General features: G+C 34.2%; 1 protein-coding gene across 1 annotated transcript in view; it reads right to left on the bottom strand.

The window, feature by feature from the left end:
- LOC118180869 (uncharacterized) overlaps positions 1 to 24,197 on the bottom strand; it is a 778,920-nt gene that overhangs the window by 504,336 nt on the left and 250,387 nt on the right. The window lies entirely within an intron of this gene.

Below are 24,197 nucleotides of genomic sequence, written 5' to 3'. Positions count from 1 at the left end.
GCAAGGCACTCTTGTGTACTCAATCCTCTTCCTCTAGGCATTGCAATGGAGAGAGAATATGCTCCGTTCTGGATTTTATTTTTCTGCCCTGAGTCATCGCGATAAGAGCTGCGTGTTTCCCAATGCGCAGAAAACGAAAGCGTGGCATCGGGAAATCGAAAGCGGACATTCGCTTAAAAATATGTCGTTTTTCTTATGAGGGTCAAAATGACCCCAGTTGGCTGTTTTAGGTATATCTGCGATTATTTATTTAAATAATTAATGTAGAAATATGAAAAATTGACATAGTATACTTAAAAACATTTTAGAAAAAGTAAAAAAAATATCAGCTGTATGTTAAAAAAAAAAAAAAAAAACGCGGAAAATTGGAAAAAAAGGTCAAAATGACCCCAACGGCGCTTCTAGTGTTAACATCTGCTTTCAATAGCCACGAACTTGCAGAAATAATGTTACTGACATGTTTATCAGTGTAAAGCACTGGGCACCCAATGGAATGATGTGTTATCGTAAATCGAAATATATAATATCCGTACAATGCACGAATGTAGTGTATGCAACGAAATAATTAATTCATGCAACAGAAGCCCCTAATGAAAGTATGTACATTATGTATTATGGGAACTGAGCATATTTCCGCACAGCGCTAATGCTTTACGCACACCTTACTATGTCTCATATGTTTCTTCTGTGTGTAATATTTGCATTTATGTGCTCTACGTGTTTCCATATGTATTCTATGTGTCATGATATGTATTCTCGTGTGTGTTTTTATGTCTTTATGTTACGTAATTACGAGTGTGTTTTTATGCTTTTACGTTTAATTTTGTATATCTATGTGTTTCAGCTTATATGAGTGTTTTAGTGTTTTAATGCTATCCTTTATATTAAGTTACTTTGTGTTATTAACAACGTCCTATGTAAAAACTACCCGACATCTAGCCCCTGTATGGCCATGTAAACTCCTGGTGCAGCCTCACGGGGCTCCAGCGAGTTGCTTCTTCGAGATAGTGGAGGACGTGGGACATATGCCTGTTAACCTATGTTATACGCCAGGCGTCCCCGTCCTCCGTCACCTGTCACCTGTAATATCACGCTAATCCTTTATTGTCACTAAATTCCACTGTTTTCACAATTTGTTTTATCGAAAATTGCCGATGGGAAAGAATGAAATTCTCAAATTAAACTACGCATTAAAATATCATATTATTTAGAGTCTTATAATTAATTTAGCTAGATACTACTAACTACATCAGTGGTATAGAAACAATATCGGTATACCTTTATTACTTTAAATCAGGAATTCCCAACCCATTTTCTTCTATCAACACTTTTTATGGACTGGCTTTCTTCCTGTCTGTATTACTGTATATTTTTCTCTATAATATAACTATTCTCTATAATGTAATATAATATAACTCTATAACAACATAACTATAATACAGATGACTGCAACTAAATAACTTAGAAATGACTATTAGATTAAGAATATGAACAAACGTTTTGAAAAAATGATTTTATTATATTTATGTTTAATTATTTTTAATTTTGTAAATATAAAGGCGCTTGCAAAAACAGATTCTAAATTGCAGAAGAGTTGGATCTTATGTGCTTTAGGCTGAGCTTTAGGTATTGATGCATTTTTTTTAATATTTAGAGTGAAATTGCCTAATTTAATTTTTATATCACTTCGTTCAAAAATTTTCAGTCTGTTTTTTGTTCTACGTTCCAGTTTTATTATATATTCTTACTGTTTTATGACTGCATTGTCTCGTCTTCTTGCTTTTCATTTTCTTATATTGCATTTATTACACAAAAAATGTATATATTTAAAATAATATTATCGATTTTTAAAACACACTATATAATTTCAGCATATATTTCCCTTATAACTTTATATGGTTTTTGTTCTTAGTGAGCAATTACTCAATGATCAACGAGTAATTAATTTTCAGTTTTATTAATAACTTCTTTTCGTAATCAATGGGATTTTAATTATATTAACGAATTGCTTGTGCATATTCCGCTATCGATCCCCAGTGGACTTCTTGGTGGTCAATGATCCTCTTTGAAATTTCATCGACCCCCAGGAGGTAATTGGAGACTCCATGTCCAAATACATTTGATATGTAAAGAGCTGATTATTTTAGAAAAGAAATTATTAGACATCGTTTGCTGCCAAAACATCTAACAGAACTGGTAATTTGGTAGATTCCATGCATAATTAATACTACCAGTTGAATAACTCCAGTTTATGCGAGTAACCGAAAAGTGGATAATTTACATTTTTAACCGTCGATATATAAACCAAAGTTGTTATATACATCATTTTCAAATCGCTGAGTTTAACGCACTGACAAAAAACACATTATTAAGTGCGAAAGGATGAAAAAATATTGTATGGCCAAGAAATGCAATAATTGGCAATTTGCAAGCCCGGGTGGATAATTTTGTGATGTAAATAAAAATAATGCAGATCCAAAGATTCAAAAACACAGCTAGTGGTCTCAAACTCAAATTACACGCGGGATGAACGTCCAAACTGAAAGCAAGTAACGAACCAAATTTTTAGTCCAAAGTGGCAATTTGCCCAGAAGGACTATTCATTTCATTTTGGCATTTTGCGTTGATTCACTACAAGGTGTTGTTTCACTTTTCAAATTGTTGCCACCAAATATTATCGCCCTGTATTATATTAAAGAAATTAAATAATGAAGAATCTGCATAAATGTGTGTATGTTTCTCGCATTGTGATAAAACAACAGTATCTAGAGCCATCAAATTTTGTATGACGTACATTTCCACCGAAATATGGGCATCTGCAAGCCCAAATTTGGAATTTATTTAATTATCTATTTCATATTTTATAAACCTTTAACGAATTTTCAATTAACAATGGCAACACTGTACGGGGGGAATTTATCTCCAGCGCGTGAGATTGTGTAGAAATTCTAAAGACATGCTCATTTTAAAATTAATTTGCGATATTGCTGTGTAACTGAATTTAATTATTTAAGTGCGAAGAACATGATATTTAATAAATAAAGGTAACGAACAAAACGTTGAAAAAACGCCCCTTTGTTCTAATGTAAAATCTGAAAGCTTTCAGATTTTTTTAATAAATATTTATCAAAACATACGTAAACAATAACAGTTATGACTTTAAAGCGAAACAAAATCAATTTATATTTAATTACTATTTGAAATTTAGATGTTAATACTTGCAAGAAATTTCTCTTCACTTATAGTAATTCAGTATTTAAATATTAAATATTCAAACGAGCATTTATTTCAAATAATTCTAATGTGTTGAATTAATCACTGAATAACTTACTTAAACAAAATATAAAAAAAGAATTACGATCACTTTCAAAACGGGAGAAAATTTGGGTATAAATAATCAAAACGTATTATGAGCCCCAAAGGGCTATTTGTCTGGAAGCACGATTTTGCTTTGTTTCACTTTAATGCTTTGTTCCGCTTTTCATTCGAGCCTGTTGCTATTCGAAAAAACGTAACGTATTATTCTTCGTATTTAATCTGTCTGCTATTCGAAACTAAACTATTCGAAAGCAAAAGATTTAATTCATAAGAATATTACTTTCTTATTTTTAATTTTAAATAAAATTAAAATTATTTTATTTTTTATTTAAAAAATAATTTGTAGAGTTTTTTTAGAATTTTACGATGTCAGAAAACCGAAGAAATCAGCAGTGCCCTCGCTGGTAATCGAACTGAAAACCTCCCCAATCCGCGTCGAGCGTGTTTCCGGTTAGTTACACTAACCGGAAACTAAAAGTCATGCGCAATGAGGGAGAAAATACCTTACTTATTCCGTCTCTTAAAGAGTAACTAGAGATTAGGTGTAGAGAAATATCATGTCATATGGCGATAGGAGCGCCCTCACCTGAAGTAAAAGTCAATTAGATGTTAGATGCTAGACGGGAAAGGCGTATTAAGCCATATCCTTTGATTTGTAGAATTTTCCATATGCAGAGTTATTAACTGTATATAGTTGTACAAATAAATATTTAACTTAACCTTGCTTTGAGTCAATCATAGATATAGATATAATGCTCTTCATATAGAAAGATAGATTTTAGATACGGTAGAAATTTCGACTTAGAATAGCCTTCCGCGTCTTAGAAGACCCACTCACCAATTTGGGACGAATAATCGTCTATCACATTTTTAATTCGGGCGCCACTCGTAGAATCCTTTTAGAAATTTCCGATGTCAGGAAACTAAAGAAATCCGCAGAGCCCTTGCCGGGATTTAAACTCCGCACCTTCTGAATACGCGTTGAGCGTCCATCAAGTTCCATCCCAAAGGCATACGGAAAGGAGAGAGAAAATACTTTATATAAAGTTTTCATGTTAGTCTAAACGCATTTTCATCTAATATCCCATAAAATGTTTTACTATTACAAAAGGACCATCTCAAACGGTAATCTGTACTGATAAATCATATTAATCTTTATAAGACTTTTGGGCGAACGTTAAAATCTGAACCCTATCAGATTTTCTTTCTTTTATTAATTAAATTTTTTAAAGGATAAAAGTATTGCATTTATTTGTATTGTTTCGTGCGTTCGGGTTCGTTATGAAATGAATGCACAAGTCCAATGAAAAATGAACAGAAATTTATTATTATCACAACAAAAATGCTTAAATTTTCTCAAATTATCATGCAGTATTGCAATATCTCACAGTAGTTATCTTTTAACTACACAAATGTCGAATAGAACGTAATTCAAAACAGCTAAAGAAAGCTAATCCGCGAATTCGCTACAATCAACAAGAGCAGTTTTCTAAACAACAACAAACTAAGAAACTACCACGAACTGAGATGTTTTCTTCATTTTATAAGATTTTAAAAATCACGCGCTAGAATTTTCTAGTACTTTCTCGAAATCAAAAAGAGATATTTATTTATTTAATGCACGCACTCTTGTATTTTCAATTTTCCGGCTTAGCTTTCTTTTAATATTCGTCACGCGCTTCACTGCGCGATAAATAAAACCATTTAATTTATAATTGAACTAACATTAGCTTTTTAAATACCAAATTCGTAACACTGACCCCTTCCCAAAGACTGCACGTCCCGGGCAGTACAATCTCTGGACAGGAAGCTAAACTTACAACTGTGGCATAAATGCAATAATAAGCATTACATTACAATAATAAACAACATGAACAATAAGTACAATACATAAAACAAATCAAATGCTATCAAATACAAATCAAATACAAAATGCAAATCAAATACAAATTTAAAAACAAAATGGATCATGGTCTTATACTATTTACAATTATTTACATTACGTACTATGGCCATAGTAATGAGCTAACCTGTCGTAATGAAGGACTTTAGGTTTAGAGTTCGAAGACTTACGGATCCGAACCACGACGTCATTCAGCCTGTTTAGGACCGTGTATGGACCATCCCAAGGTGACTGCAATTTCGGACAAAGTCCTTTCCATCGAGTCGGATTCCACAACCACACCTTGTCTCCTTCGTGGAATAGATGTTCAGTAGCTCTTGTGTCGTAGCGGGTCTTCATTTTCTCCTTCGCCAAGTTGACTCGCTCTCGTGCAAAGTTGTGCATCACTTCAAACCGGGCCTGGAGATCTTGAATCTATTCCTCAGGCGATGAACGAGCATCTGGAGGGCGACCAAAGAAGAGATCACAAGGCAGACGAAGGTCACGACCGAAGAGCATCTGTAATGGAGAATAGCCGGTAGTCTCGTGGACAGCACTGCGGTAAGCCAGTAAAAAGAGTGATAATTTCTTGTCCTAGTCCTGTTGGTTTCTGAAAACCACTAATGAGAGGTTATTAATTAAGGATGGTTCGATTGTACCTCTCTACCATGACGTCCGACTGGGGATGCAATGGCGTCGTTTGAGTTTTGTCAATGCCGAGTAGTTTGCATAGTTCTTTGATTACTGCCGAGGCAAAATTCCTTCCCTGATCGGAATGTAACTGAAGAGGCACTCCGAACCTGGAAATTCAGTGCTGTATCATTACCTCAGCTACTGTGACAGCCTCTTGATCAGGAATAGGATAAGCTTCAGGCCACTTGGTGAAGTAATCAATGACAACGAGTATGTATTTGTTGCATCAGCAGTTCGTGGCAGAAATCCCAACATGTCAAAGGCGATACGTTCAAACGGCGCACCTAAGTTGTAACGTTGCAGCTTGCCTCGGCTGCGTTTCCTCGGTCTTTTCCGACCTGCACAGGCATCGAGAGATCGGCACCACTTTTGCACGTCATCCTTTGCATTATTCCAGTAAAAGCGCTCACGAACTCTCTGTAACGTCTTCATAATTCCAAAGTGACCTCCTGTAGGGCTGTTATGTAGTTCTTTAAGGACATCAGGAATCCGGGATCTTGGAAGTATCAGTTGCCATCGGAACGTCTTCCCATCATCCGATTCGAATTTCCGGTATAAGACGCCGTTTCGAATGTGAAGTGAATCCCAGAGTGCCCCGTTTTGTTGTAGGACTGCAGATAGAAATGTCCTGCCAAGTAGGTATTCTGTTTGATGACTCCATTAAATCAATTATGGGTTTAATGTCGCGGTCTTCCAGCTGGTCTTTCCTGACTTCATCATCACTCCACGGGTCTCGATCAGCCGATGTAGATGTTGTAATTTGTCTTGCGACCGGAGTCAGCAGCTCGTATTTCACTTCCACCCTGGAACAATATCGGCGGCTTTCTAGGCAAGGTCGTCTAGACAGGGCGTCGGCGTTCCCGTGTGATGATCCCTTACGATGACGGATAGTGATGTCATATTCTTGGAGTCCTTGTATCCACCTGGCTATTTGACCCTCAGGATTCTTGAAATTTAAAAGCCAGGCCAATGAGGCATGGTCCGTGCGGAGGAGGAATTTTCTGGCGTATAGATAATGATGGAAATGTTCTACAGCTTTGACTATGGCGAGCAACTCTTTCCTGGTGACACAGTAATTCCTCTCCGGTTTAAACAGGCATTTGCTCCATTACGCTACTACATGTTCTTGGCCGTCTATTTCTTGGGACAAAACGGCACCGACACTTTCATTACTCGCGTCCGTGTCGAGAATAAATGGTTTGTCGAGCTGAGGATACGTCAGGATTGGAGCAGATGTTAAAGCTTCCTTTAAGTTGTTAAATGCATCCTCGCATTCTTTTGTCCAAAAGAACGTTTGCTTGCTCTCTGTCAGCTCGTGAAGGGGTCTTGCGATGGAAGAAAAGTCCTTCACGAATCTCATATAGTAGGTGCAAAGCCCTAGAAAGCTTCTCAGCTGATGGACATTTTCGGGACGTTTCCAGGATTTAACCGCTGATACCTTTTCAGGATCCGTGCGTACACCTTCTGCAGAGATGACATGTCCCAGGTAAGTCACTTCCTTTCGGAACAATTTGCACTTAGCGGGACTCAGCTTCAGATTGGCTTCTTTCAGTTTCTGAAGCACCTTCCTAAGATTTTCTAAATGTTCTTCAAAACTCTTTCCAACGATGATGATGTCGTCCAGGTATATCAGGCAGGATTCGTAGGAAAGGCCTTTCAAAACAGTCTCCATAAGACGTTCGAATGTTGCCGGCGCATTACACAGTCCAAACGGCATCACTTTGAACTGCCAAAGTTCTTGTCCCGTAGTAAATGCCGTCTTTTCTCGGTCATTAGGATGGATTTCTACCTGCCAATACCCACTCTTTAAATCAAGTCTTGAGAACCACTTGCTTCCAGAAGAGTGTCTAGAATATCATCAATTCTAGGAAGAGGGTAACTGTCTTTCTTCGCAACCTCATTCAACCGGCGATAGTCAACGCAAAATCTTGTTGAGCCGTCTTTCTTTCTGACGAGAACGATGGGAGATGCCCATGGACTCGCTGAAGGCTCGATGACATCGCCTTCTTATATATCTTTTAACAGTGTTCGCACCTCTTCCTGTTTAGCAAACGGTAGACGTCTTGGATGTTGCTTGATCGGGGGATGATCGCCGGTATCTATTCTATGTTGTGTGAAACTAGTTCGACCCACGTCAGAAGACGAGCGGGAGAAAACAACTTGAAGATCTTTAATGACGCGATCGGCAGCATTTCTCTCTTTATCGTTTAATTGTGCATTCTGCAATAACTCCGATGTAATGCTCTCTGAGGACACGGATTCTGGGATGTTACTCTTTCTTTCAACGCTGGTTACTGGAGTACATGTTGCTACCACTTCACCTTTCTTAATAATTCTCGACTTTTCAGTAACATTGGCGACTCTCACCGGGATAACCGTTCTGAATAGGTCGACGAGTGTTGAGGCTACTAGTACTCCTTGTGGGCTATTACAGTTATTGGGATATTCTATGATGCCGTAGCGGAAATTTCTGTTTTCGGCTATGGATCCAGGAAGTAAAATTTCTGTTCTTGCCGGTATTGTGATATTGTCTTGTGCTATGATTTTATGGGCAGATTTAACTTCTTCATCATTAACTAGAAATAACGCTATGTCCTCAGATGTAGAATGCAATTCGTTATTTTTAAAATCCAAGGAAAAATTGTATTTCCTTAGAAAGTCCAATCCGAGTATGCAAGAATCAGTGATCTCTGCTACATATGCCGTGTGATGGTAAACGGCACTTCCAAACGTTATGTTAACATTTAATTTTTCGTCGATGTCGATCTTCTCACCGGACACAGTCTGGAGGGAAAGGCAGGGCGGCGTCCAGATAAGTTTGTTTCCTAGTTGTTGAGCCAAATCTTTTCGGATGATGGTAACGTTGGCTCCTGTATCTATAGTCATATTGCACGGAACTCCATTAATATGTCCTATTATGAAAAGTCCATTACTGCCGCCTCTCACTGCAGAAATGTAAAGCGCTTTAAACGGGGGCTTTTATCTGGCAACCTCCGCCCCGCGAGATGGCCACTAATTAGTTTCCCTGCTGCTTGTTAGAAGTGGTCTTAACATCCGTACCCTGGGATATTCTGCAGTTTCGTCGTATGTGTCTTTCAGCACCGCAGTTCCAGCACTTAACAGTCGGTTTCTTCTCACCTATATTCCGTTTCAAGGCGTTCAGTTGTCTAGTTAAATCGTCTAGACGAGCGGTGACTTGGTCCCCTGGCTCCTGGACTTGAGCAGCTCTGACTGGGTGGCGGTCTCGACGATTGGCTTGCTGGGCTGCCTCGAATTTCATGGCGTAGACTAGAGCGCTTTCTAAATCTTTTACATCCCCCATTCGTACAGCTTTCTGTATTTCAGTAACCCGGATGCCGTCGATAAAGTATTGCAAGGACAAGATTTCCCTTGTTTCTGTCGGGCATTCCGAAAAGGTGAGATGGGACAGCCTTTCAACATCCGTGGCGAGCTCCTGAAGTGTTTCGTTAGGCTTCTGTTGACGAGATTTTAATTGGAGCCTGCTGTAGTCTTTTAAACACTTTTCCCCAAAGCGCAACTCCAAGGCGCCGGACAGAGCTTCGAAATCTAACCTTTTGTTTTCGGGAAAAGTCTGAAGGATATGGCCTGCGTCGGCTCTTAAAGTAGCGGCGAGATGACAGGTCTTAGCTTGGGAATCCCATCCATTCGCATCCGCCACGATAGAAAATTGTATCTTATACACCTGCCAGGAGGTCTTCCCATCATATGTGGATAGCTTCAGAGGTGGACGAGCAAGCATCTGTAAGAATTTAAAATCATCACTCCTGCTCCCTGCCGACGCTACGAATTTCTTTAAAGTATCCATTTCTTTGGCAACTGCAGAAACTCTCTCATCAATTTGTTGTTCGATTTGTTGTTTAAAGGAACAAAATCTTCCTTCTATTTCTTCTTTGACTGAATCAACTCAGTAACCTATTTGTTGTTCCACGGCCGAAACTCTGTCTTCTATTTGCTCTTTCACAGAAGAAACGTTTTCTTCAATTTGTCAAACTTTAATTTCGACAGCGTCTATTCTGCCTTCCATAGCCTCAAATTTATTTTCTATTACGCAGGTAATTTCTCTTTTCATTTCGTCCTGACCTGCTTTCATCTCATCTTTAAGAGATTGCATCTCTTACTTAATGGATTCCTGGCCCAATTTCATTTCTTCCTTAACGGATTCCTGGCCCAATTTCATTTCCTCTTTAATTTCTTCTTTAAAAATGTTTGGCCAGCTTCCATCTTTTCTTGGAACGCAGCAAAAGCATTAATGAGCTGTCTTAATTGTTCTTCCATCCCTCTTGTTATTGGCATTTAAACCCCACTCCTGACACCAAAAATTGCTGCGTGCGTACGGGTTCTTTATGAAATGAATGCACAAGTCCGATGAAAAATGAACACAAATTTATTATTATCACAACAAAAATGCTTAAATTTTCTCAAATTATCATGCAGTATTACAATATCTCACAGTAGTTATCTTTTAACTACTCAAATGTCCAACAGAACGTAATTCAAAACAGCTAAAGAACGCTAATCCGCGAATTCGCTACAATCAACGAGAGCAGTTTTCTAAACAACAATAAACTAAGCAACTACCACGAACTGAAATCGAGAAATCGAGTCAATGGCTAGGCGGCAATTAGTAGCCAACCGCTACTTTAACCGTCTCTGTTGGTAAATTGCCCTAAGGCGTTGGTACTTAAGTTTTTAATTAAGGCGATTTACGCCGCGCCAACTAGGCGAAACTTGTGAAATTTTGTGAAATGTAAGTGGAGTGGAGGAAGATGATTGGCAGGAGCCTGTCACGTGGGTGGTCACCCACCCTAGTTCAGACTCCAAGCAAAGCAGCTTACGCGTGAAATGAGAAATATTGGATATATTAATAAATATCAAGTTTTGAAACAGGTTATCCAGATTGGAATACCACGAACTGAGATGTTTTCTTCCTTTTATAAGATTTTAAAAAATCACGGGCTAGAATTTTCTAGTACTTTCTCGAAATCAAAAAGAGATATTTATTTATTTAATGCACGCGCTCTCGTATTTTCAATTTTCCGGCTTAGCTTTCTTTTAATATTCGTCACACGCTGCACTGCGCGAGAAATAAAACCATTTAATTTATAATTGAACTAACATTAGCTTTTTAAATACCAAATTCGTAACACTGAAAATAATTATGATTTACTTTATTTCTTTCTGCAATTCTCAGTTACAACACCTCACGATGTTTCGATTGTCAGATAGTTCATAACTTTGGAGAGCAATTACTAGAAACTATCGCAATTTTTAGATCTGTTAGTCAGATTCTTTTTACTTCCGTGTACGAAGTAAATAGGAAGTATTGTAATCGCGAAAAGTTTCAGGCAGCATATTTCAACGAAAATATCCATTTTGACCGCTATCGAATGCAATTTAACGGTGTTTTTGCGTGATATCTGTACGTAAGGACAGAATAAAAGACTCGTTTCCTCCAAAAATAATAAAGAAATACTCAATCGTCTGTAACTGTTTCTTTTTTGTTTTGTTTGCTTAATTTCTTTTATACATCATTCTAGCTTTATCATAGTATTTGAATAGAACATGTGGCAACGATTAGATAATTCTATTCTTTAAATGATATAAATTTTGTGCATTCTGAGTTACAGTATGAACGAAATATAATACTGCTAAGTGAATCTAGCGCCAGAGTGTCGCTTTGGTAAACAAGTACTAGAGTGAATTTTAAAGAATGCATTTATTCTATTGTGCTTTATGCGCTGTCGTCGAAGTAGATTTAATTCAATCCAATAAGTTTAAATGAAATGCAAGAAAAAATGCATATAATTTAATATTCCGTAGAAGGAAGTCATGTGGTGCACACATCAGATTTTTTACTTATTAATTTAAAACTGAGGAAGAAACTGTTCACATAGAAATGTATTCCCAAATAAATCGAATATTCTTATTTAAAAAATTTGTAACTGAGGGTATTTGTCTTTTGACAAGTGCTACAAAATGTTAGTCAAATATGTATTTTCAAATCTCTGGATACAATTTATACCATCGTGACAATGAATTAATTCAATTTGCAGTTGTTTTGGGGAATTATTCATGTTCGATTTTAATGGCAATGAAAACAATGTAAATTTGAATTCTAAATCATTAAGAACTTAAACATTTCTTTAAATTCTTGCTATAATGATTAATGTCATAACAACGTTAATTAACGTACGGGAAATATATTCACGGGTTGCGTGCAATTGCTTCGGGAACTATTTGCGTTTTCCAAGCCACAAGTTTAAGACCACTGCTATAGACTACAGCTGTCCAAGGTTTACCTATAAAATCTATCTTAGTAAAAAATAAAATAATAATTTGATAACACAGTCGATGGATAGATCGTTGCAGTTCGACCGTGTTCAAAACAGCTTTGGCTGGCGTTCTGCCAAAACACTTAGGATCGTCCAGAAGAGGTTTTAATTACGTGGCTCAGGGTAAGGAGATCACATGAGAATTCGCTCTTCTCCGGAAAGAAGGAACTTACTAGCAAAGGGGGAAAATCCCCATGTTAATCGGGGGATCCTGTCGTCAGTTGTCTTTCACCCCTTCATTTCATATTGGCAGAAATAAAGACTAAGTTTCGCACTGACGTGCAACGCTGGAAGCAAACAAAAAGTTTTAACATTTTTTCTTAATCACATATGAGTTTTACTTGAACAGTGCTTATTTCATTGCTCATTTTTAAAAATAAGATACCTAAAAACAATGGAACTATACTTTTTTTGGCGAAAATCTTTTTGTATTTAAAAAAAAAAAAATAGTTAGCCCGTAGCCATCCCACCTAAGCGGGGTCTTCCCTGACCGTAGTTGATTTAACGTTAACATTTGTCAATACTGTGATCTTTTATGCAAGAACCACTTTAGTTCATTTTTCTAAAAATCCCCCCCCCACTAGAACTATATATAATACTGCATATAGATTCCAGCCTCAAATCCTAATAAATACAATAATTATTATGAATAAATAATTAACTATGATAATCGTTTATTATCATGTAATTATTCGAACTAATTATTACGAATTTCGTTTTCAGTGTACATTAATATACACTGCGGGGGGAAAAAAGCGGGGGAACAGTTCTATAACTTTCGTTATACTGTACCGATTAACGAAATTAAAATTGCTTTTTCCATACATCGAAAGCGTGACTTAAGATATATATTAGATTTATATATAGCATTGTTCTATCATAGGTATTTTGACACGAAATTGGACTTTTCTGAAATAACACACCAATTTGTTTTCATATTTCGATTCCACGACTCAAATTATGCCTAGATATTAAATTTTGTAATTTTCGGTGAGAAATTTACGGAGAAATTTAAAAATTTAACTTTGCGCTTTTTTTTTTTTTTTTTTTTCAGTTTGCGTGAAGAATAATTCACTTAGCGAACGTCTTAATTTAGCAACCTATTTTCCTTTCCTTTTTTTCATTGTTCACGATCGGGAAAAAAGTCATCGTTCATACTTTCAAATAATTTTAACAAAGTGCGTAAACCACATTTTCGTTATTATCGCTTATAATAAATACGCCAAATTTCAAAGCGTGTCAAAATGTGAATCCACGTATGTCTTAAGACATTTTGAATAAAAAAGTTTAATTTTTTGCAGTTATGCTTAGAAATAATCTACTTTAAGATGATGGCAAACATTTTATGAATTATAAAAATTTGTAAAAATTATTTAAAAATACAAATTTAAAAAATAAATCATAAAAAATGGGCGAATTTTATTTGGAATTTACCTAAATTTTGAAATATGAAAGGAGGAATCAAATAAGTTTAATAAAAAAAGAAATATTAATAAATGTATATTAGATTCAATTAATATTGAGGAGCTAAAATTTTGAAAGCTAATGTTTTAAAAACTACTCGTGTCATTTTTACAAAATTTGGCAGTTTGGCATAATTTGAGTCGTAGACTTGAAATATGGAAAAACGTTGTCATGTCATTTCAGAAAAAGTCCAATTTTGTGTCAAAATACCTATATTAGAACAATGCTATATATAAATCTAATACATATCCTAAGTCGCGCTTTCGAGACATGAAAACACAATATAATAATTAAATAATTATAATACAGTGAAAAGTCGTTAATTCGGACACCCATAATCCGGAATGATCTATAATCCGGACCTCAAAGCTACAAACTTTCTGCGCATGCGTCGCGTTGACGCATGCGCGTAAGACTTTTAAGGCTGCGAATATGCGTGTGCGAATGCGCGTAATACGTTTACGCTTGCGCGTTTAATGTATAACGGAGGGTATAAGCTAAGTTAAAATTATCTAATTCAGTTAATGTTGCAGATTGCGTTGTTCCTGAATCTTCGAAATTGATCCGGCTTATTATTTTTTGCAGACTGTTAGAGCAATTATAAAAGTAAGCTTGAACTTTCGATTATGTCAAATAGAATTTCCGATACATATTTACTAATATGTAAAGGATCTACAAAGGGAAAGTATGTTTAGAAGTCCATTAAACAAAAAGTGGAATTGCTGCAAAAAAATGGATAAAGGCATATCCTTCGTTTCTCAAACCATTCCGAAATCTGTTTATCAATTTCACGCTGCTCTGCGGCCCGGGGGGGGAAACGCCGAAACGCCGCGGCGCGCAATGAATTGGAAGTTAATCTGTCAGCACTATCCTTATCTTCAGGGCAGATGTTTTCATTTTATTTGGCTTATAATTCCTTACTAAATGTAGTGTTTTATCTAGGTGTACTCCGTCTTTGATATGATTTAAATCAAATTCCTCGTCATTATAATTCGCTTCCGATAAAGAAGAAAGTGATACAGAGGTTATTGAAAAGGAAAAACTTTCGATTGATAATTATAGCAATTATAGGACTTTAACAGCGGAATTTTGTACATGAAGAAGAAATTATGTCTGTTTATAGAATTAAAGATAAAGTATTATCACATAAAACGAAGCAACTTAAACAACTTACATTGAAAGAAATGTTTAATAAAGTAAACTAATAAATATTAAGCTTTTTTTTTTTTTTTTTTTTTTTTTTTTGTAAATTTTGATACCCTTTAGATCATAATTGTTCTTTATTTCATAAATTACGGTTTCATATTTTCAATTTTATAATTTCTGCATGCCATCTTACCAGATTTAAACTGATGATCTATAATCCGGAAAAATCTATAATCCGGAATTGCCGAAGTCCCGACGAGTCCGGATTAACGACTTTTGACTGTAGCAGTTATTATCTAACAATAGTTTTTTATTATGCTTTGTCTTAAAGTTACGTATATAGAGCGAAATTAAGATTTGAAAACTTTCGTATTTTTGACCAATATATAAATAAAAATATAAATGCCCAAGATTAAACACAATTTAATCAAGCAGTTAATTACAGATGATGATCAGCATATTATATTTGATTCCTTTCTGCCTTCTAAAATCCTTGCTGTTTGAACGCATTGAAAATAAACAGGGAAGAAATAAGAATGAAGAGAAATATCTGCTGCATGATTCAAGGACATTCACACTATACATGATTACTTTCTTCAATAAATCAGTCCGAACGGCACATGCGTATTTGCGCCTATGGTCGCGGCCCTGCGCGGTTTAATTATATAAACTAAAATGCTAGAGGTGTTCAACTAGCTACTCTTGATGGGCGTTTTATCTAAGATCGAACTTAATGTTCGATATCTTAGATAAAAAACTAATAAACCTCGCTTATGCCGTTATTCTTTCACTTATTTGCTGGACTCTGCCTACATAATAGTAAAATGTGGGAATTTCTATTATCATTTTATAGTCTTCTTGCTACTTAATGGCTATCAAAGTTTAATTTAATTTTTTAATGTATTTTTTTTTAATTTCTGAATAGTGTGGTAAGAGTAGGTAATACTAATTTTTTATGCATATTCAGAATAAGTAATAACTTTTCTTCACCATAATTATTTCCGAGTTAATGTACAGCTTACATTCCAGTAAAGAGTATATAAATAATGGAAATAATGAATAAAAGAAAAGATGTATCAAATAATAATATCCTTTCATACAAAAAACATATATTTACATAGGTACGCGATTTATTCAGATTAAATAAATAATAATAAAATCTAAACATTTCTTATTTAGGCCATCAATCATTAATTGAATCGTGTGAAATATGCATTTTTATTTTACAAAAATATTTCTTACTTATCTAACTCTTTCCTAAACAGCAAAATAAATAACTTTACGTTTAACATCATAAAAAGTACTTTTCGATTATTACTAACCTTTAATATGATGACATTTCTATTCTCTAATTATGAGGTTTGAAAAAGGAAATAATGGATACCTAATTAACAAATAACGAGATCATTTTACAAATAATTTTGCAAATTTCTTTACAGCAAGCACAATTATTTAAAAAATGCTATCTTATTCAAAAGAAAAAAAAAATCATTCACGAAGGAATGCAAAAAATGTGTATGAATATGCAATTAAATGGCTTTAAATTGCTAGTGACTTCTGAAAGAACATTATTGAAACAGAATAGACTGGATACAGCTTTGTGTTGCACGTAACAAAAGGAGACATTGGAATGTCGATAATGACATCGGGTTTGGACAAATATCACGCAGCTTTATTTCAAAAATGACATTTAAGAAGGTTGTGGTTCATTTTCGTGGTTCAGCGAAATTCGGCACGCAGAAATTGTTGGTATTTTCTTTAAATTCAGTTTAGTTGAATTCATTGATTTAACAGTCCAAATGTTATAACATTAATTTTAAGTTTTTAAATCTAACAGTTGGTATTATAATTATGAGAGTTTTAAGAAAAGCTGAAGTGATGAATTTGTACATACACATAACTTTTCGAAGAAAGTGATTAGACGATTTATTGTCATTATACTGGTCACAGATGGGTACTTGCAATTACAATGGTACCTCAGCGTACGTCCGCTTTGAAATGCGTTCAACTTGGTATATGTCTCGTTTCGACTCGGAAATTTTTGTTTGGTTAGCGATATTTATTTGGACTCTAGTTCGATGAGTCATGACACCGAGCACTATTCTTGTTTACATTTTTCGAAACAATGCTACGACTGCTTATGAATATCAATATGCATGCTGCTACTATTCAGAAAAATGAACTGCGCTTTAACTCTGAATTTTCAAGTTATTTCATATTACTACAAGTAGTAATGGTCGTTAATTGTAGTAAGCGGTATTAGTAGTAGAAGTAGTAGTCGTTTATAGTGGTAAATAGCAATAGCAGTAGTAGTCATTAGTAGTAGTAAATAGTAGTAATTGTAGTAATAAGTAGCAGTCGTAATAAGTAGGTAACAGTAGTAGCACTAGTAGTAGTAGTATTGATTGTGGTAAAAATAGTATTCATAGCAGTAGCAGTAAGTAAGTAGTAGTAGTTATCGTTGTGGTAAAAGTAGTAGTAGCAGTAATAGTAGTATTAAGTAAGTAGTAGTAGTTGTCGTTGTGGTAAAAGTAGTAGTAGCAGTAATAGTAGTATTAAGTAAGTAGTAGTAGTTATCGTTGTGGTAATAGTAGTAGTAGCAGTAATAGTAGTATTAAGTAAGTAGTAGTAGTTCTCGTTGTGGTAATAGTAGTAGTAGCAGTAATAGTAGTGTTAAGTAAGTAGTAGTAGTAATCGTTGTGGTAATAGTAGTAGCAGCAGTAATAGTAGTATTAAATAAGTAATAGTAGTAGTAGCAGTAATAGTAGTATTAAGTAAGTAATAGTAGTAGTAGCACTAGTAGTAGTAAGTAATAGTAGTAATAGTAGCAAAAACAGCATAGTAATATAGTAGTAATAGTAGCAAAAACAGCATAGTAATATAGTAGTAATATTAATATTTGTAAGAGTAGCGGTAGTGGTAATGGTTGATAATAGTGGTAGTAGCAACAGGAGTTGTAGTGGTAATGGAGGCGGTGGCGATGGTAGTTATCGAAGTGGTGCTGGTAGTAGTATCAGTAGTCCAAATGGTGGTAAAAATAATAGTAGTAGTAGTAATCATTTCAACTAATGAAACTAATGATAATAATAATGACAATCATATAATTCCAGTTTTGATTCTAGTAGTAAGCAATAGAGCTATTTCTACTAGAATATCATAAAATTCACAATATACACAGTATTAACAATATCGGAAAAGAAAATCAAAATGTGCTCATAATTGTTTCATGCTATTGTCCTGCTACTTGTCAATACCTTTGAATGTTCTGCTTTGACCTCTATTCTCAAGTTTGTTTCAGATCCTCTTTACAAACAAAAACAGCAACAGCTTGTGTTAATGCATAACATCTTTGTCCTTTCTTTGCCATGTAACTAATGTTTCACCATGGTACATAGAAAATGGTACAGTGGAGTTATTACTGAATATCACTGATTCAAGAAACTCTTTCCTTCTACTATTTACTATGACATCCTCCAGGAAAAAAGGCTAAAATTCTTCATGCTTGAAATTCTATGTCCTCATCGCATTCCTTGTCCTTCTACATTACATTTTAAGATGATCTCTCAACTGGTTTTTAATGAGTAATTATTGTATTATACAGATTTCAGTTTTAAAAGTTCTGTTATACTTTATTCTATAGATTTCAGCTATAAAGGTTCAATTTTTATATATAATATACATGTAGGTTAAATACATGTAGGTTTCCTGCAGTATATAACATTTACCGTTTTAACCCATACCTATTTAATAATTTATAAGAAGTATTTCAAATTTATCTATCATATATAACAATCTACAACAAGAAACACACATTTTTAACAAATAAGTTTCTCTAATTTGCCTATAATAAATGCAATTTCCATTTTGTCAGCTTTATTTATACTTTTATTTAAATAACGTAGATTACTTTTCTAGTCGGTAACTAAATAAACAATATTAGCTACATGCTTTAATACATTAAAAGTCAATTATGTGCATTAAAAATTAAATTATGTAAATAACATGATTGAAAAACCAAATTTGTTTTTTACAATTCCTCCAGGAAATTCCAATCTGCAAAGCGATGTCTGAAAAAATCTACTTTTGCTCTCATTCAGGCTAAAAACTAAGCAAACAACTAATATTATTTATGCAAGTTTTTCTGAAAAGCGTTTTAGATATTTTGAAAAGAAAGGGAGTGGAAAATTCTATATTTCTTTTCTTTCCGTCTATTTCTAAGCTCCATGGGTAAATTAAATCTCATGGAAAGAAACAGACAATGCAGGCAGATTGAATTCAAAACGGAAAATCCTCACAGGATTAGATATTAATCATCTTTTTTTTTACAGTTTTCTTTGCTAGAATATAAATTCCTTGATGTATAGTAAAAAGAACCAAGCAAGAAAACAGCATTAAATGTAATTGCTTTCTTACATATTCCACTTGGATAAGTTTTATAATAAGAAATTGCTAGAAATTCTTTTTAGGAATGTATTGAATATCAAAATGATGCACAGCTGCCGTAAATCTAATTCAAAAAGGTGTTGTAAAAAACGGCAATATCCGTTTGAAAGCAACATAAACATATCATTTCGAAGGTGCGTATTATAAAAATACAAATGTAATAATTTATTTTTTTTAATAACACATTTGAATAGCTGTAGAGCAGAAACCAGATGTTTCAGCACGTTCACTGTTTCAGAAATGCCAGAGGATTAAAATATTATGTGGTAAAACGATTTTATTTTTCTCATGACTGAATGTATTTAAGAATGGAAAAGGATCGCCTACAGTAATACGGTAAACATATTTAACCTGTGAGTAAAAGCTAATGTAACATAAATTTACCTATAATTTCATTATATTTATTTCTTCTTGTTTAGCAGTTGTAGAGTTCATTAGGTTATTTTGAAGCAGGAGACATGAAAAATGTGCATTGTCCTCGCCGGGACTCGAACTCTGGACCTCTCGAATATGCTTTGAGTATGCTTCCAGTTACACCACGAAGGCCAATATAATATAAATTATTCCCAATATATGAAACCTTTCCATAAAAATTTCGATTGCTATATAGATTCCACTTTTTCCCTTAAAAAGCAAGCTTTCCGTGCAATATGGGCTTTCATTTGTTTCCTCCAATATTACACATTTTAATTTTTTGGCGAAATTAATAAATGTATTGAACGTTTCTTTACCACAAACCAAGTGATCTTGGTAAAATATTCTGTATTTTCGTTATTATTCACGTATCAATGGCTGAGTAGTTATGAGAGCGGAACTAGTAGTTTATCCTAGCTAAAAATCTGGCTGTATGAATGTTTCCGAAGTTTTCTCCATGTGCAGAGTAATTGTGAACCACTTACCTATAGAAAGTCCTCCAAAAACGCATCACTCCCCTCAAGAAGACAGCCCTTATGTATTCAGCCATATTCAAATAGCTATATGAGCCATATTCAATTGCTTTTTTCCTGGATGGCGGACCCAAACCTTCCACAGATGTTGGCCTCTACTAAGGCCAGAAGCGGTGGTTACTTCTACTTTTATTCTTCTACTACGGAGGCACCTAAGAGGTGGGTCACCTTTGCCTCCAATGAGAGGACAGACATATACAAACATGCCTTCTCTAAGATTCGAACCCGGCTCTTCTAACCATTATACCGTCTGTGCGGCATATCCAAATAACTAACCTCGTCAATATTCATTTCTTTTGTTTCCTGCACATTCAATAAACTTTATTTTATAATGTCATGGTTTGATGTTTTTGGTGTTCTGCAAAAATCACAAGTTTTCATTCGATTCCCTTATAAATTTTATTAAGTTTTGAAAACATTCTAAGTAACCAAAGTGTGTAAATGAGATATGAACAGAAAGAGTTAAACAAAAGACTAACTGGAAATGGGAAATAAATGTGAACCAACTCCCGAACCTTTTCGAATATAAATAAAATACTAGAAGTATCATTTTACGGCAAGAATGTCGATGAAAGGGGTGCCCAATTATCAGGCATGCCGAAACACTGGCAGCCGGATTATCGGTCTTTTAATGTATTTCGTTTATTTTTCACCCTCATATGTTGTTATATTATAGAATAAATACTAATCTAATTATAAAGAAGTAAAGCGTTTTATTGTTCCATGTCAGGCTGTCTTAGATTATTCAAAGATTACAACAGCGTTAAAGGTTTAGAGTTCAAGCTAGAATAATTTATGTGTCCAAATGTCCAAATGATTGATCTTAATCTTACTAATATTAGTGTAATAATACAGACTAGTGGCACTGTTAGCAACGTTTCTACATCAGTGTTAATACGCTAGATTAACGTTATTGTAAGAAACGTACATTATATGATGTATGTGGTTGCAAAAGATGGAAGCACTATTTGTATAAACCAATCATTATTGCTCTGTAGCACACGTACAGAATAAAAAATTGATTACAAAATTTTATGGTAGTTTTCTATTAACGGGAGCCACTTAGTGCCAAACATAAACGTTATCAAGAAATCTAAGATGGCTGCAGTCCTAAAGATACATAAAGCTGTAGTAAGAATAACTGTTTTAGATATAATGAAATAGCCATTCTACATGAAATGAATATAATATAAAAATATTTAACGAGCACAATGCCGAATTTGAACAATTCTCTGACGCTTTTTAAGCAAAAACAGATCACTGTGTTCATAGGGAGAGAAACAGTTTCTTTCCTCTTTCTCCTATATATATATACTATATGCAGCAATTTGACACTTTGGTTATTTGGACACTGGTGCCTGTTTAGCAGAAAACGTACCACCTTTATTACTACTTACATTAATAGTGTGAATAATTATAAAATTTGTTAGTTAATTGCATTATACAGGGTTTACTTATCAAGCTATATTCGTTCACGGAGCCAACCAGCGGCCGAGCGGTAAAGTCGCTGAACACTGGTAGTTCAGACCGATGTTCACGTCCCGCGAACGGGCTGGCTGCATGGGCGGTTTCGTGGTTTTCCCCATGTATAATGTGTATGCGAGCCAGTTTCCCTTAGAAAGTCCTCCACGAAGGCATCCCTCCCTTTAGGCAGATAGCCCTCGAGGCTTTGTCATAATCACACACACACTCGTTCACAGAAGTTCAGTCACAAGTTCAAACACACTCTGCACATAAAAATCATGACATGGGAATTGCAGCATAAATAGTGCATTAAAATACAACCCCCATAAATGATTTTCCACAATGGCTGTAAGTCCCACAGTAGTATCCGCTTAAGGGGACTCATACACCTTAAAATCCATAAGATTTTCGAATATCTGACTTTGCAAAGAATTGGGATTACTTATTTATTTTAAAAGCAACTACTTCCAACTTTTTACAGCTAACTACATAATATAGCTGCTTCCTGAAATAGTGATCAGAAAGTTCGTGTTGCCACAAATATTTTTATAATTTAATCCTCTTTGTGACAAAACGTTTCGTCATGTTTCCACCTTGCGAGCACAGTTTAATTCTGTTGCATAATTTAATTCCATATTTAATATATAGCTTTTATAACATTTGGAAACTACTAGGAACCAAACATTCTAAGAATTGCATGTTAAATTTTTTATTTTTTTAGAGTTGAGTTTCTAAAATGTATTTTATTAAAAAAACTGTAATGTTTTCGTGCATTAAATTTTTTAATATTAAAATATTCATCAGATTTTGGGTTCAGTTAGAAAATAATGCCCATATAATGAATTCGATAAAATTTCAAGCATGTACTATTAGCCATTTTAAAAATATCATGCGCGCAAGGTGGAAACATGACGAAAGATTTTGTCACAAAGCGGATTAATTTACAAAAATATTTGTGGCAACACAAACTGTCTGGTTAGTCGTTTCCAGAGCAGCTATGTTACGTAGTCAATTGTAAAATGTTGGAAGTAATTGCTTTTAAAATAAACAAAATATCCCAATTCTTGCAACAGTCACATATTCGAAGATCATAAGGGGTTTAAGGTGTATGAGCCCCCTTCAACTCATTTGACAGTCCGTATTATCATATGAGCATATGCACGTTTTTTTTTTAATATATATTATTGCTTCATTGACGCTGTTAATAGCAGAGTTTTGTTTTCAGAAACAGGAAATTTCAGATGACAATGAGTGATCACCTTGTCACAGGTATCTTTACTGCATGTTTCCCGAAGCTTAAAGTTATTGAAAACAAAACGCCATCTTTCTGTAGAGAGTGAAAAGGAAAATGTAAAAAATATAATTGTTATTTCAATGGTGGGTAGACTAACGACTGAAACTCTCTGAAAATATGCTGAACACAAATTCGTAGAGATATTTTATACTAATAAATCATTAACAAATACACCATTTTTAGTTTTTTATTTATTTTTTCACTATGAAACGATGTACACTACTATAATTTGTAAGATAAGAAGTTAAATATTATTGAGAATAAAATATATATGTATTGTTTATAAACATAATTCGAACTGTGGAAAAATGACGGTATCTAGAGACATCAAATTTTAAATAACATAGTCCCTCAACCGAATTTGAATACAAGACAGAATTTTGAATTTCGAATTTTTTTTATTGTCTACTTACATTATGTAAATCTTTAGCAAATTTTGATTAACAAACTGAATGATCTCAAAGCGAGTAATGGCAACATTGTACGGGTAAAAACATTTTTATCTCCAGCGTGCGAGATTGTCTATCAGAAATTCTAAAGATAGAGTGTTTTTAAATATTTTTAGCCGAAAGAAACATTAACTCAGATGCTGTCGAAACTTGTATGTGTATGTAAATGGAAAAACGCTCCTTTTGATGTCATAAAAAATCGAAAGTTTTGAGATTTCTTTTTTTAAAATAATATATATATATTTATTATACATTATTTATAAAAATAATGCACCTTAAAGGGATTTCTAGAATAAATTATTCATTATATACGCAAAAAGGTATCTTTTATGAAATCAAATTTTAAACAAAGGAACAAAAACAAAAACAAAACAAAGAAATCCGATATCCAAACTGAATGAAAATTGAAGAATTTTAATTAACAAAAAGTTGAATTGAAATAAAAGCATAAGTCATATAAATTCAAAAACAAAAGAGGATTTGCAATAATCTATGAAACAGAAAGGCTCATTTCTGAGATAATTTTTTTTTAAAATTCTCTATATTCTAAAGATTAAAAGTAATAAATAAGTTTAAAGGACTAGATTATAAGATTAAATGAATAGTCTCTCAATAATTGTTCATAAAACGTAATACATATAACCTGTTTATTTTCCACTTTAAAGTTAAATTTGACACATTGCTCAACTATGATATTCCTGCATCTGAATGGTCAGAAATGAGAAATAACATTCCATATTCACA

Source organism: Stegodyphus dumicola, chromosome 7 (genome assembly GCF_044657685.1).
Source record: "Stegodyphus dumicola isolate Sdum_Otavi_A_Nest chromosome 7, ASM4465768v1".
Taxonomy (NCBI): Eukaryota; Metazoa; Arthropoda; class Arachnida; order Araneae; family Eresidae; genus Stegodyphus; species Stegodyphus dumicola.
This window is presented reverse-complemented; position numbering and strand designations above follow the sequence as displayed.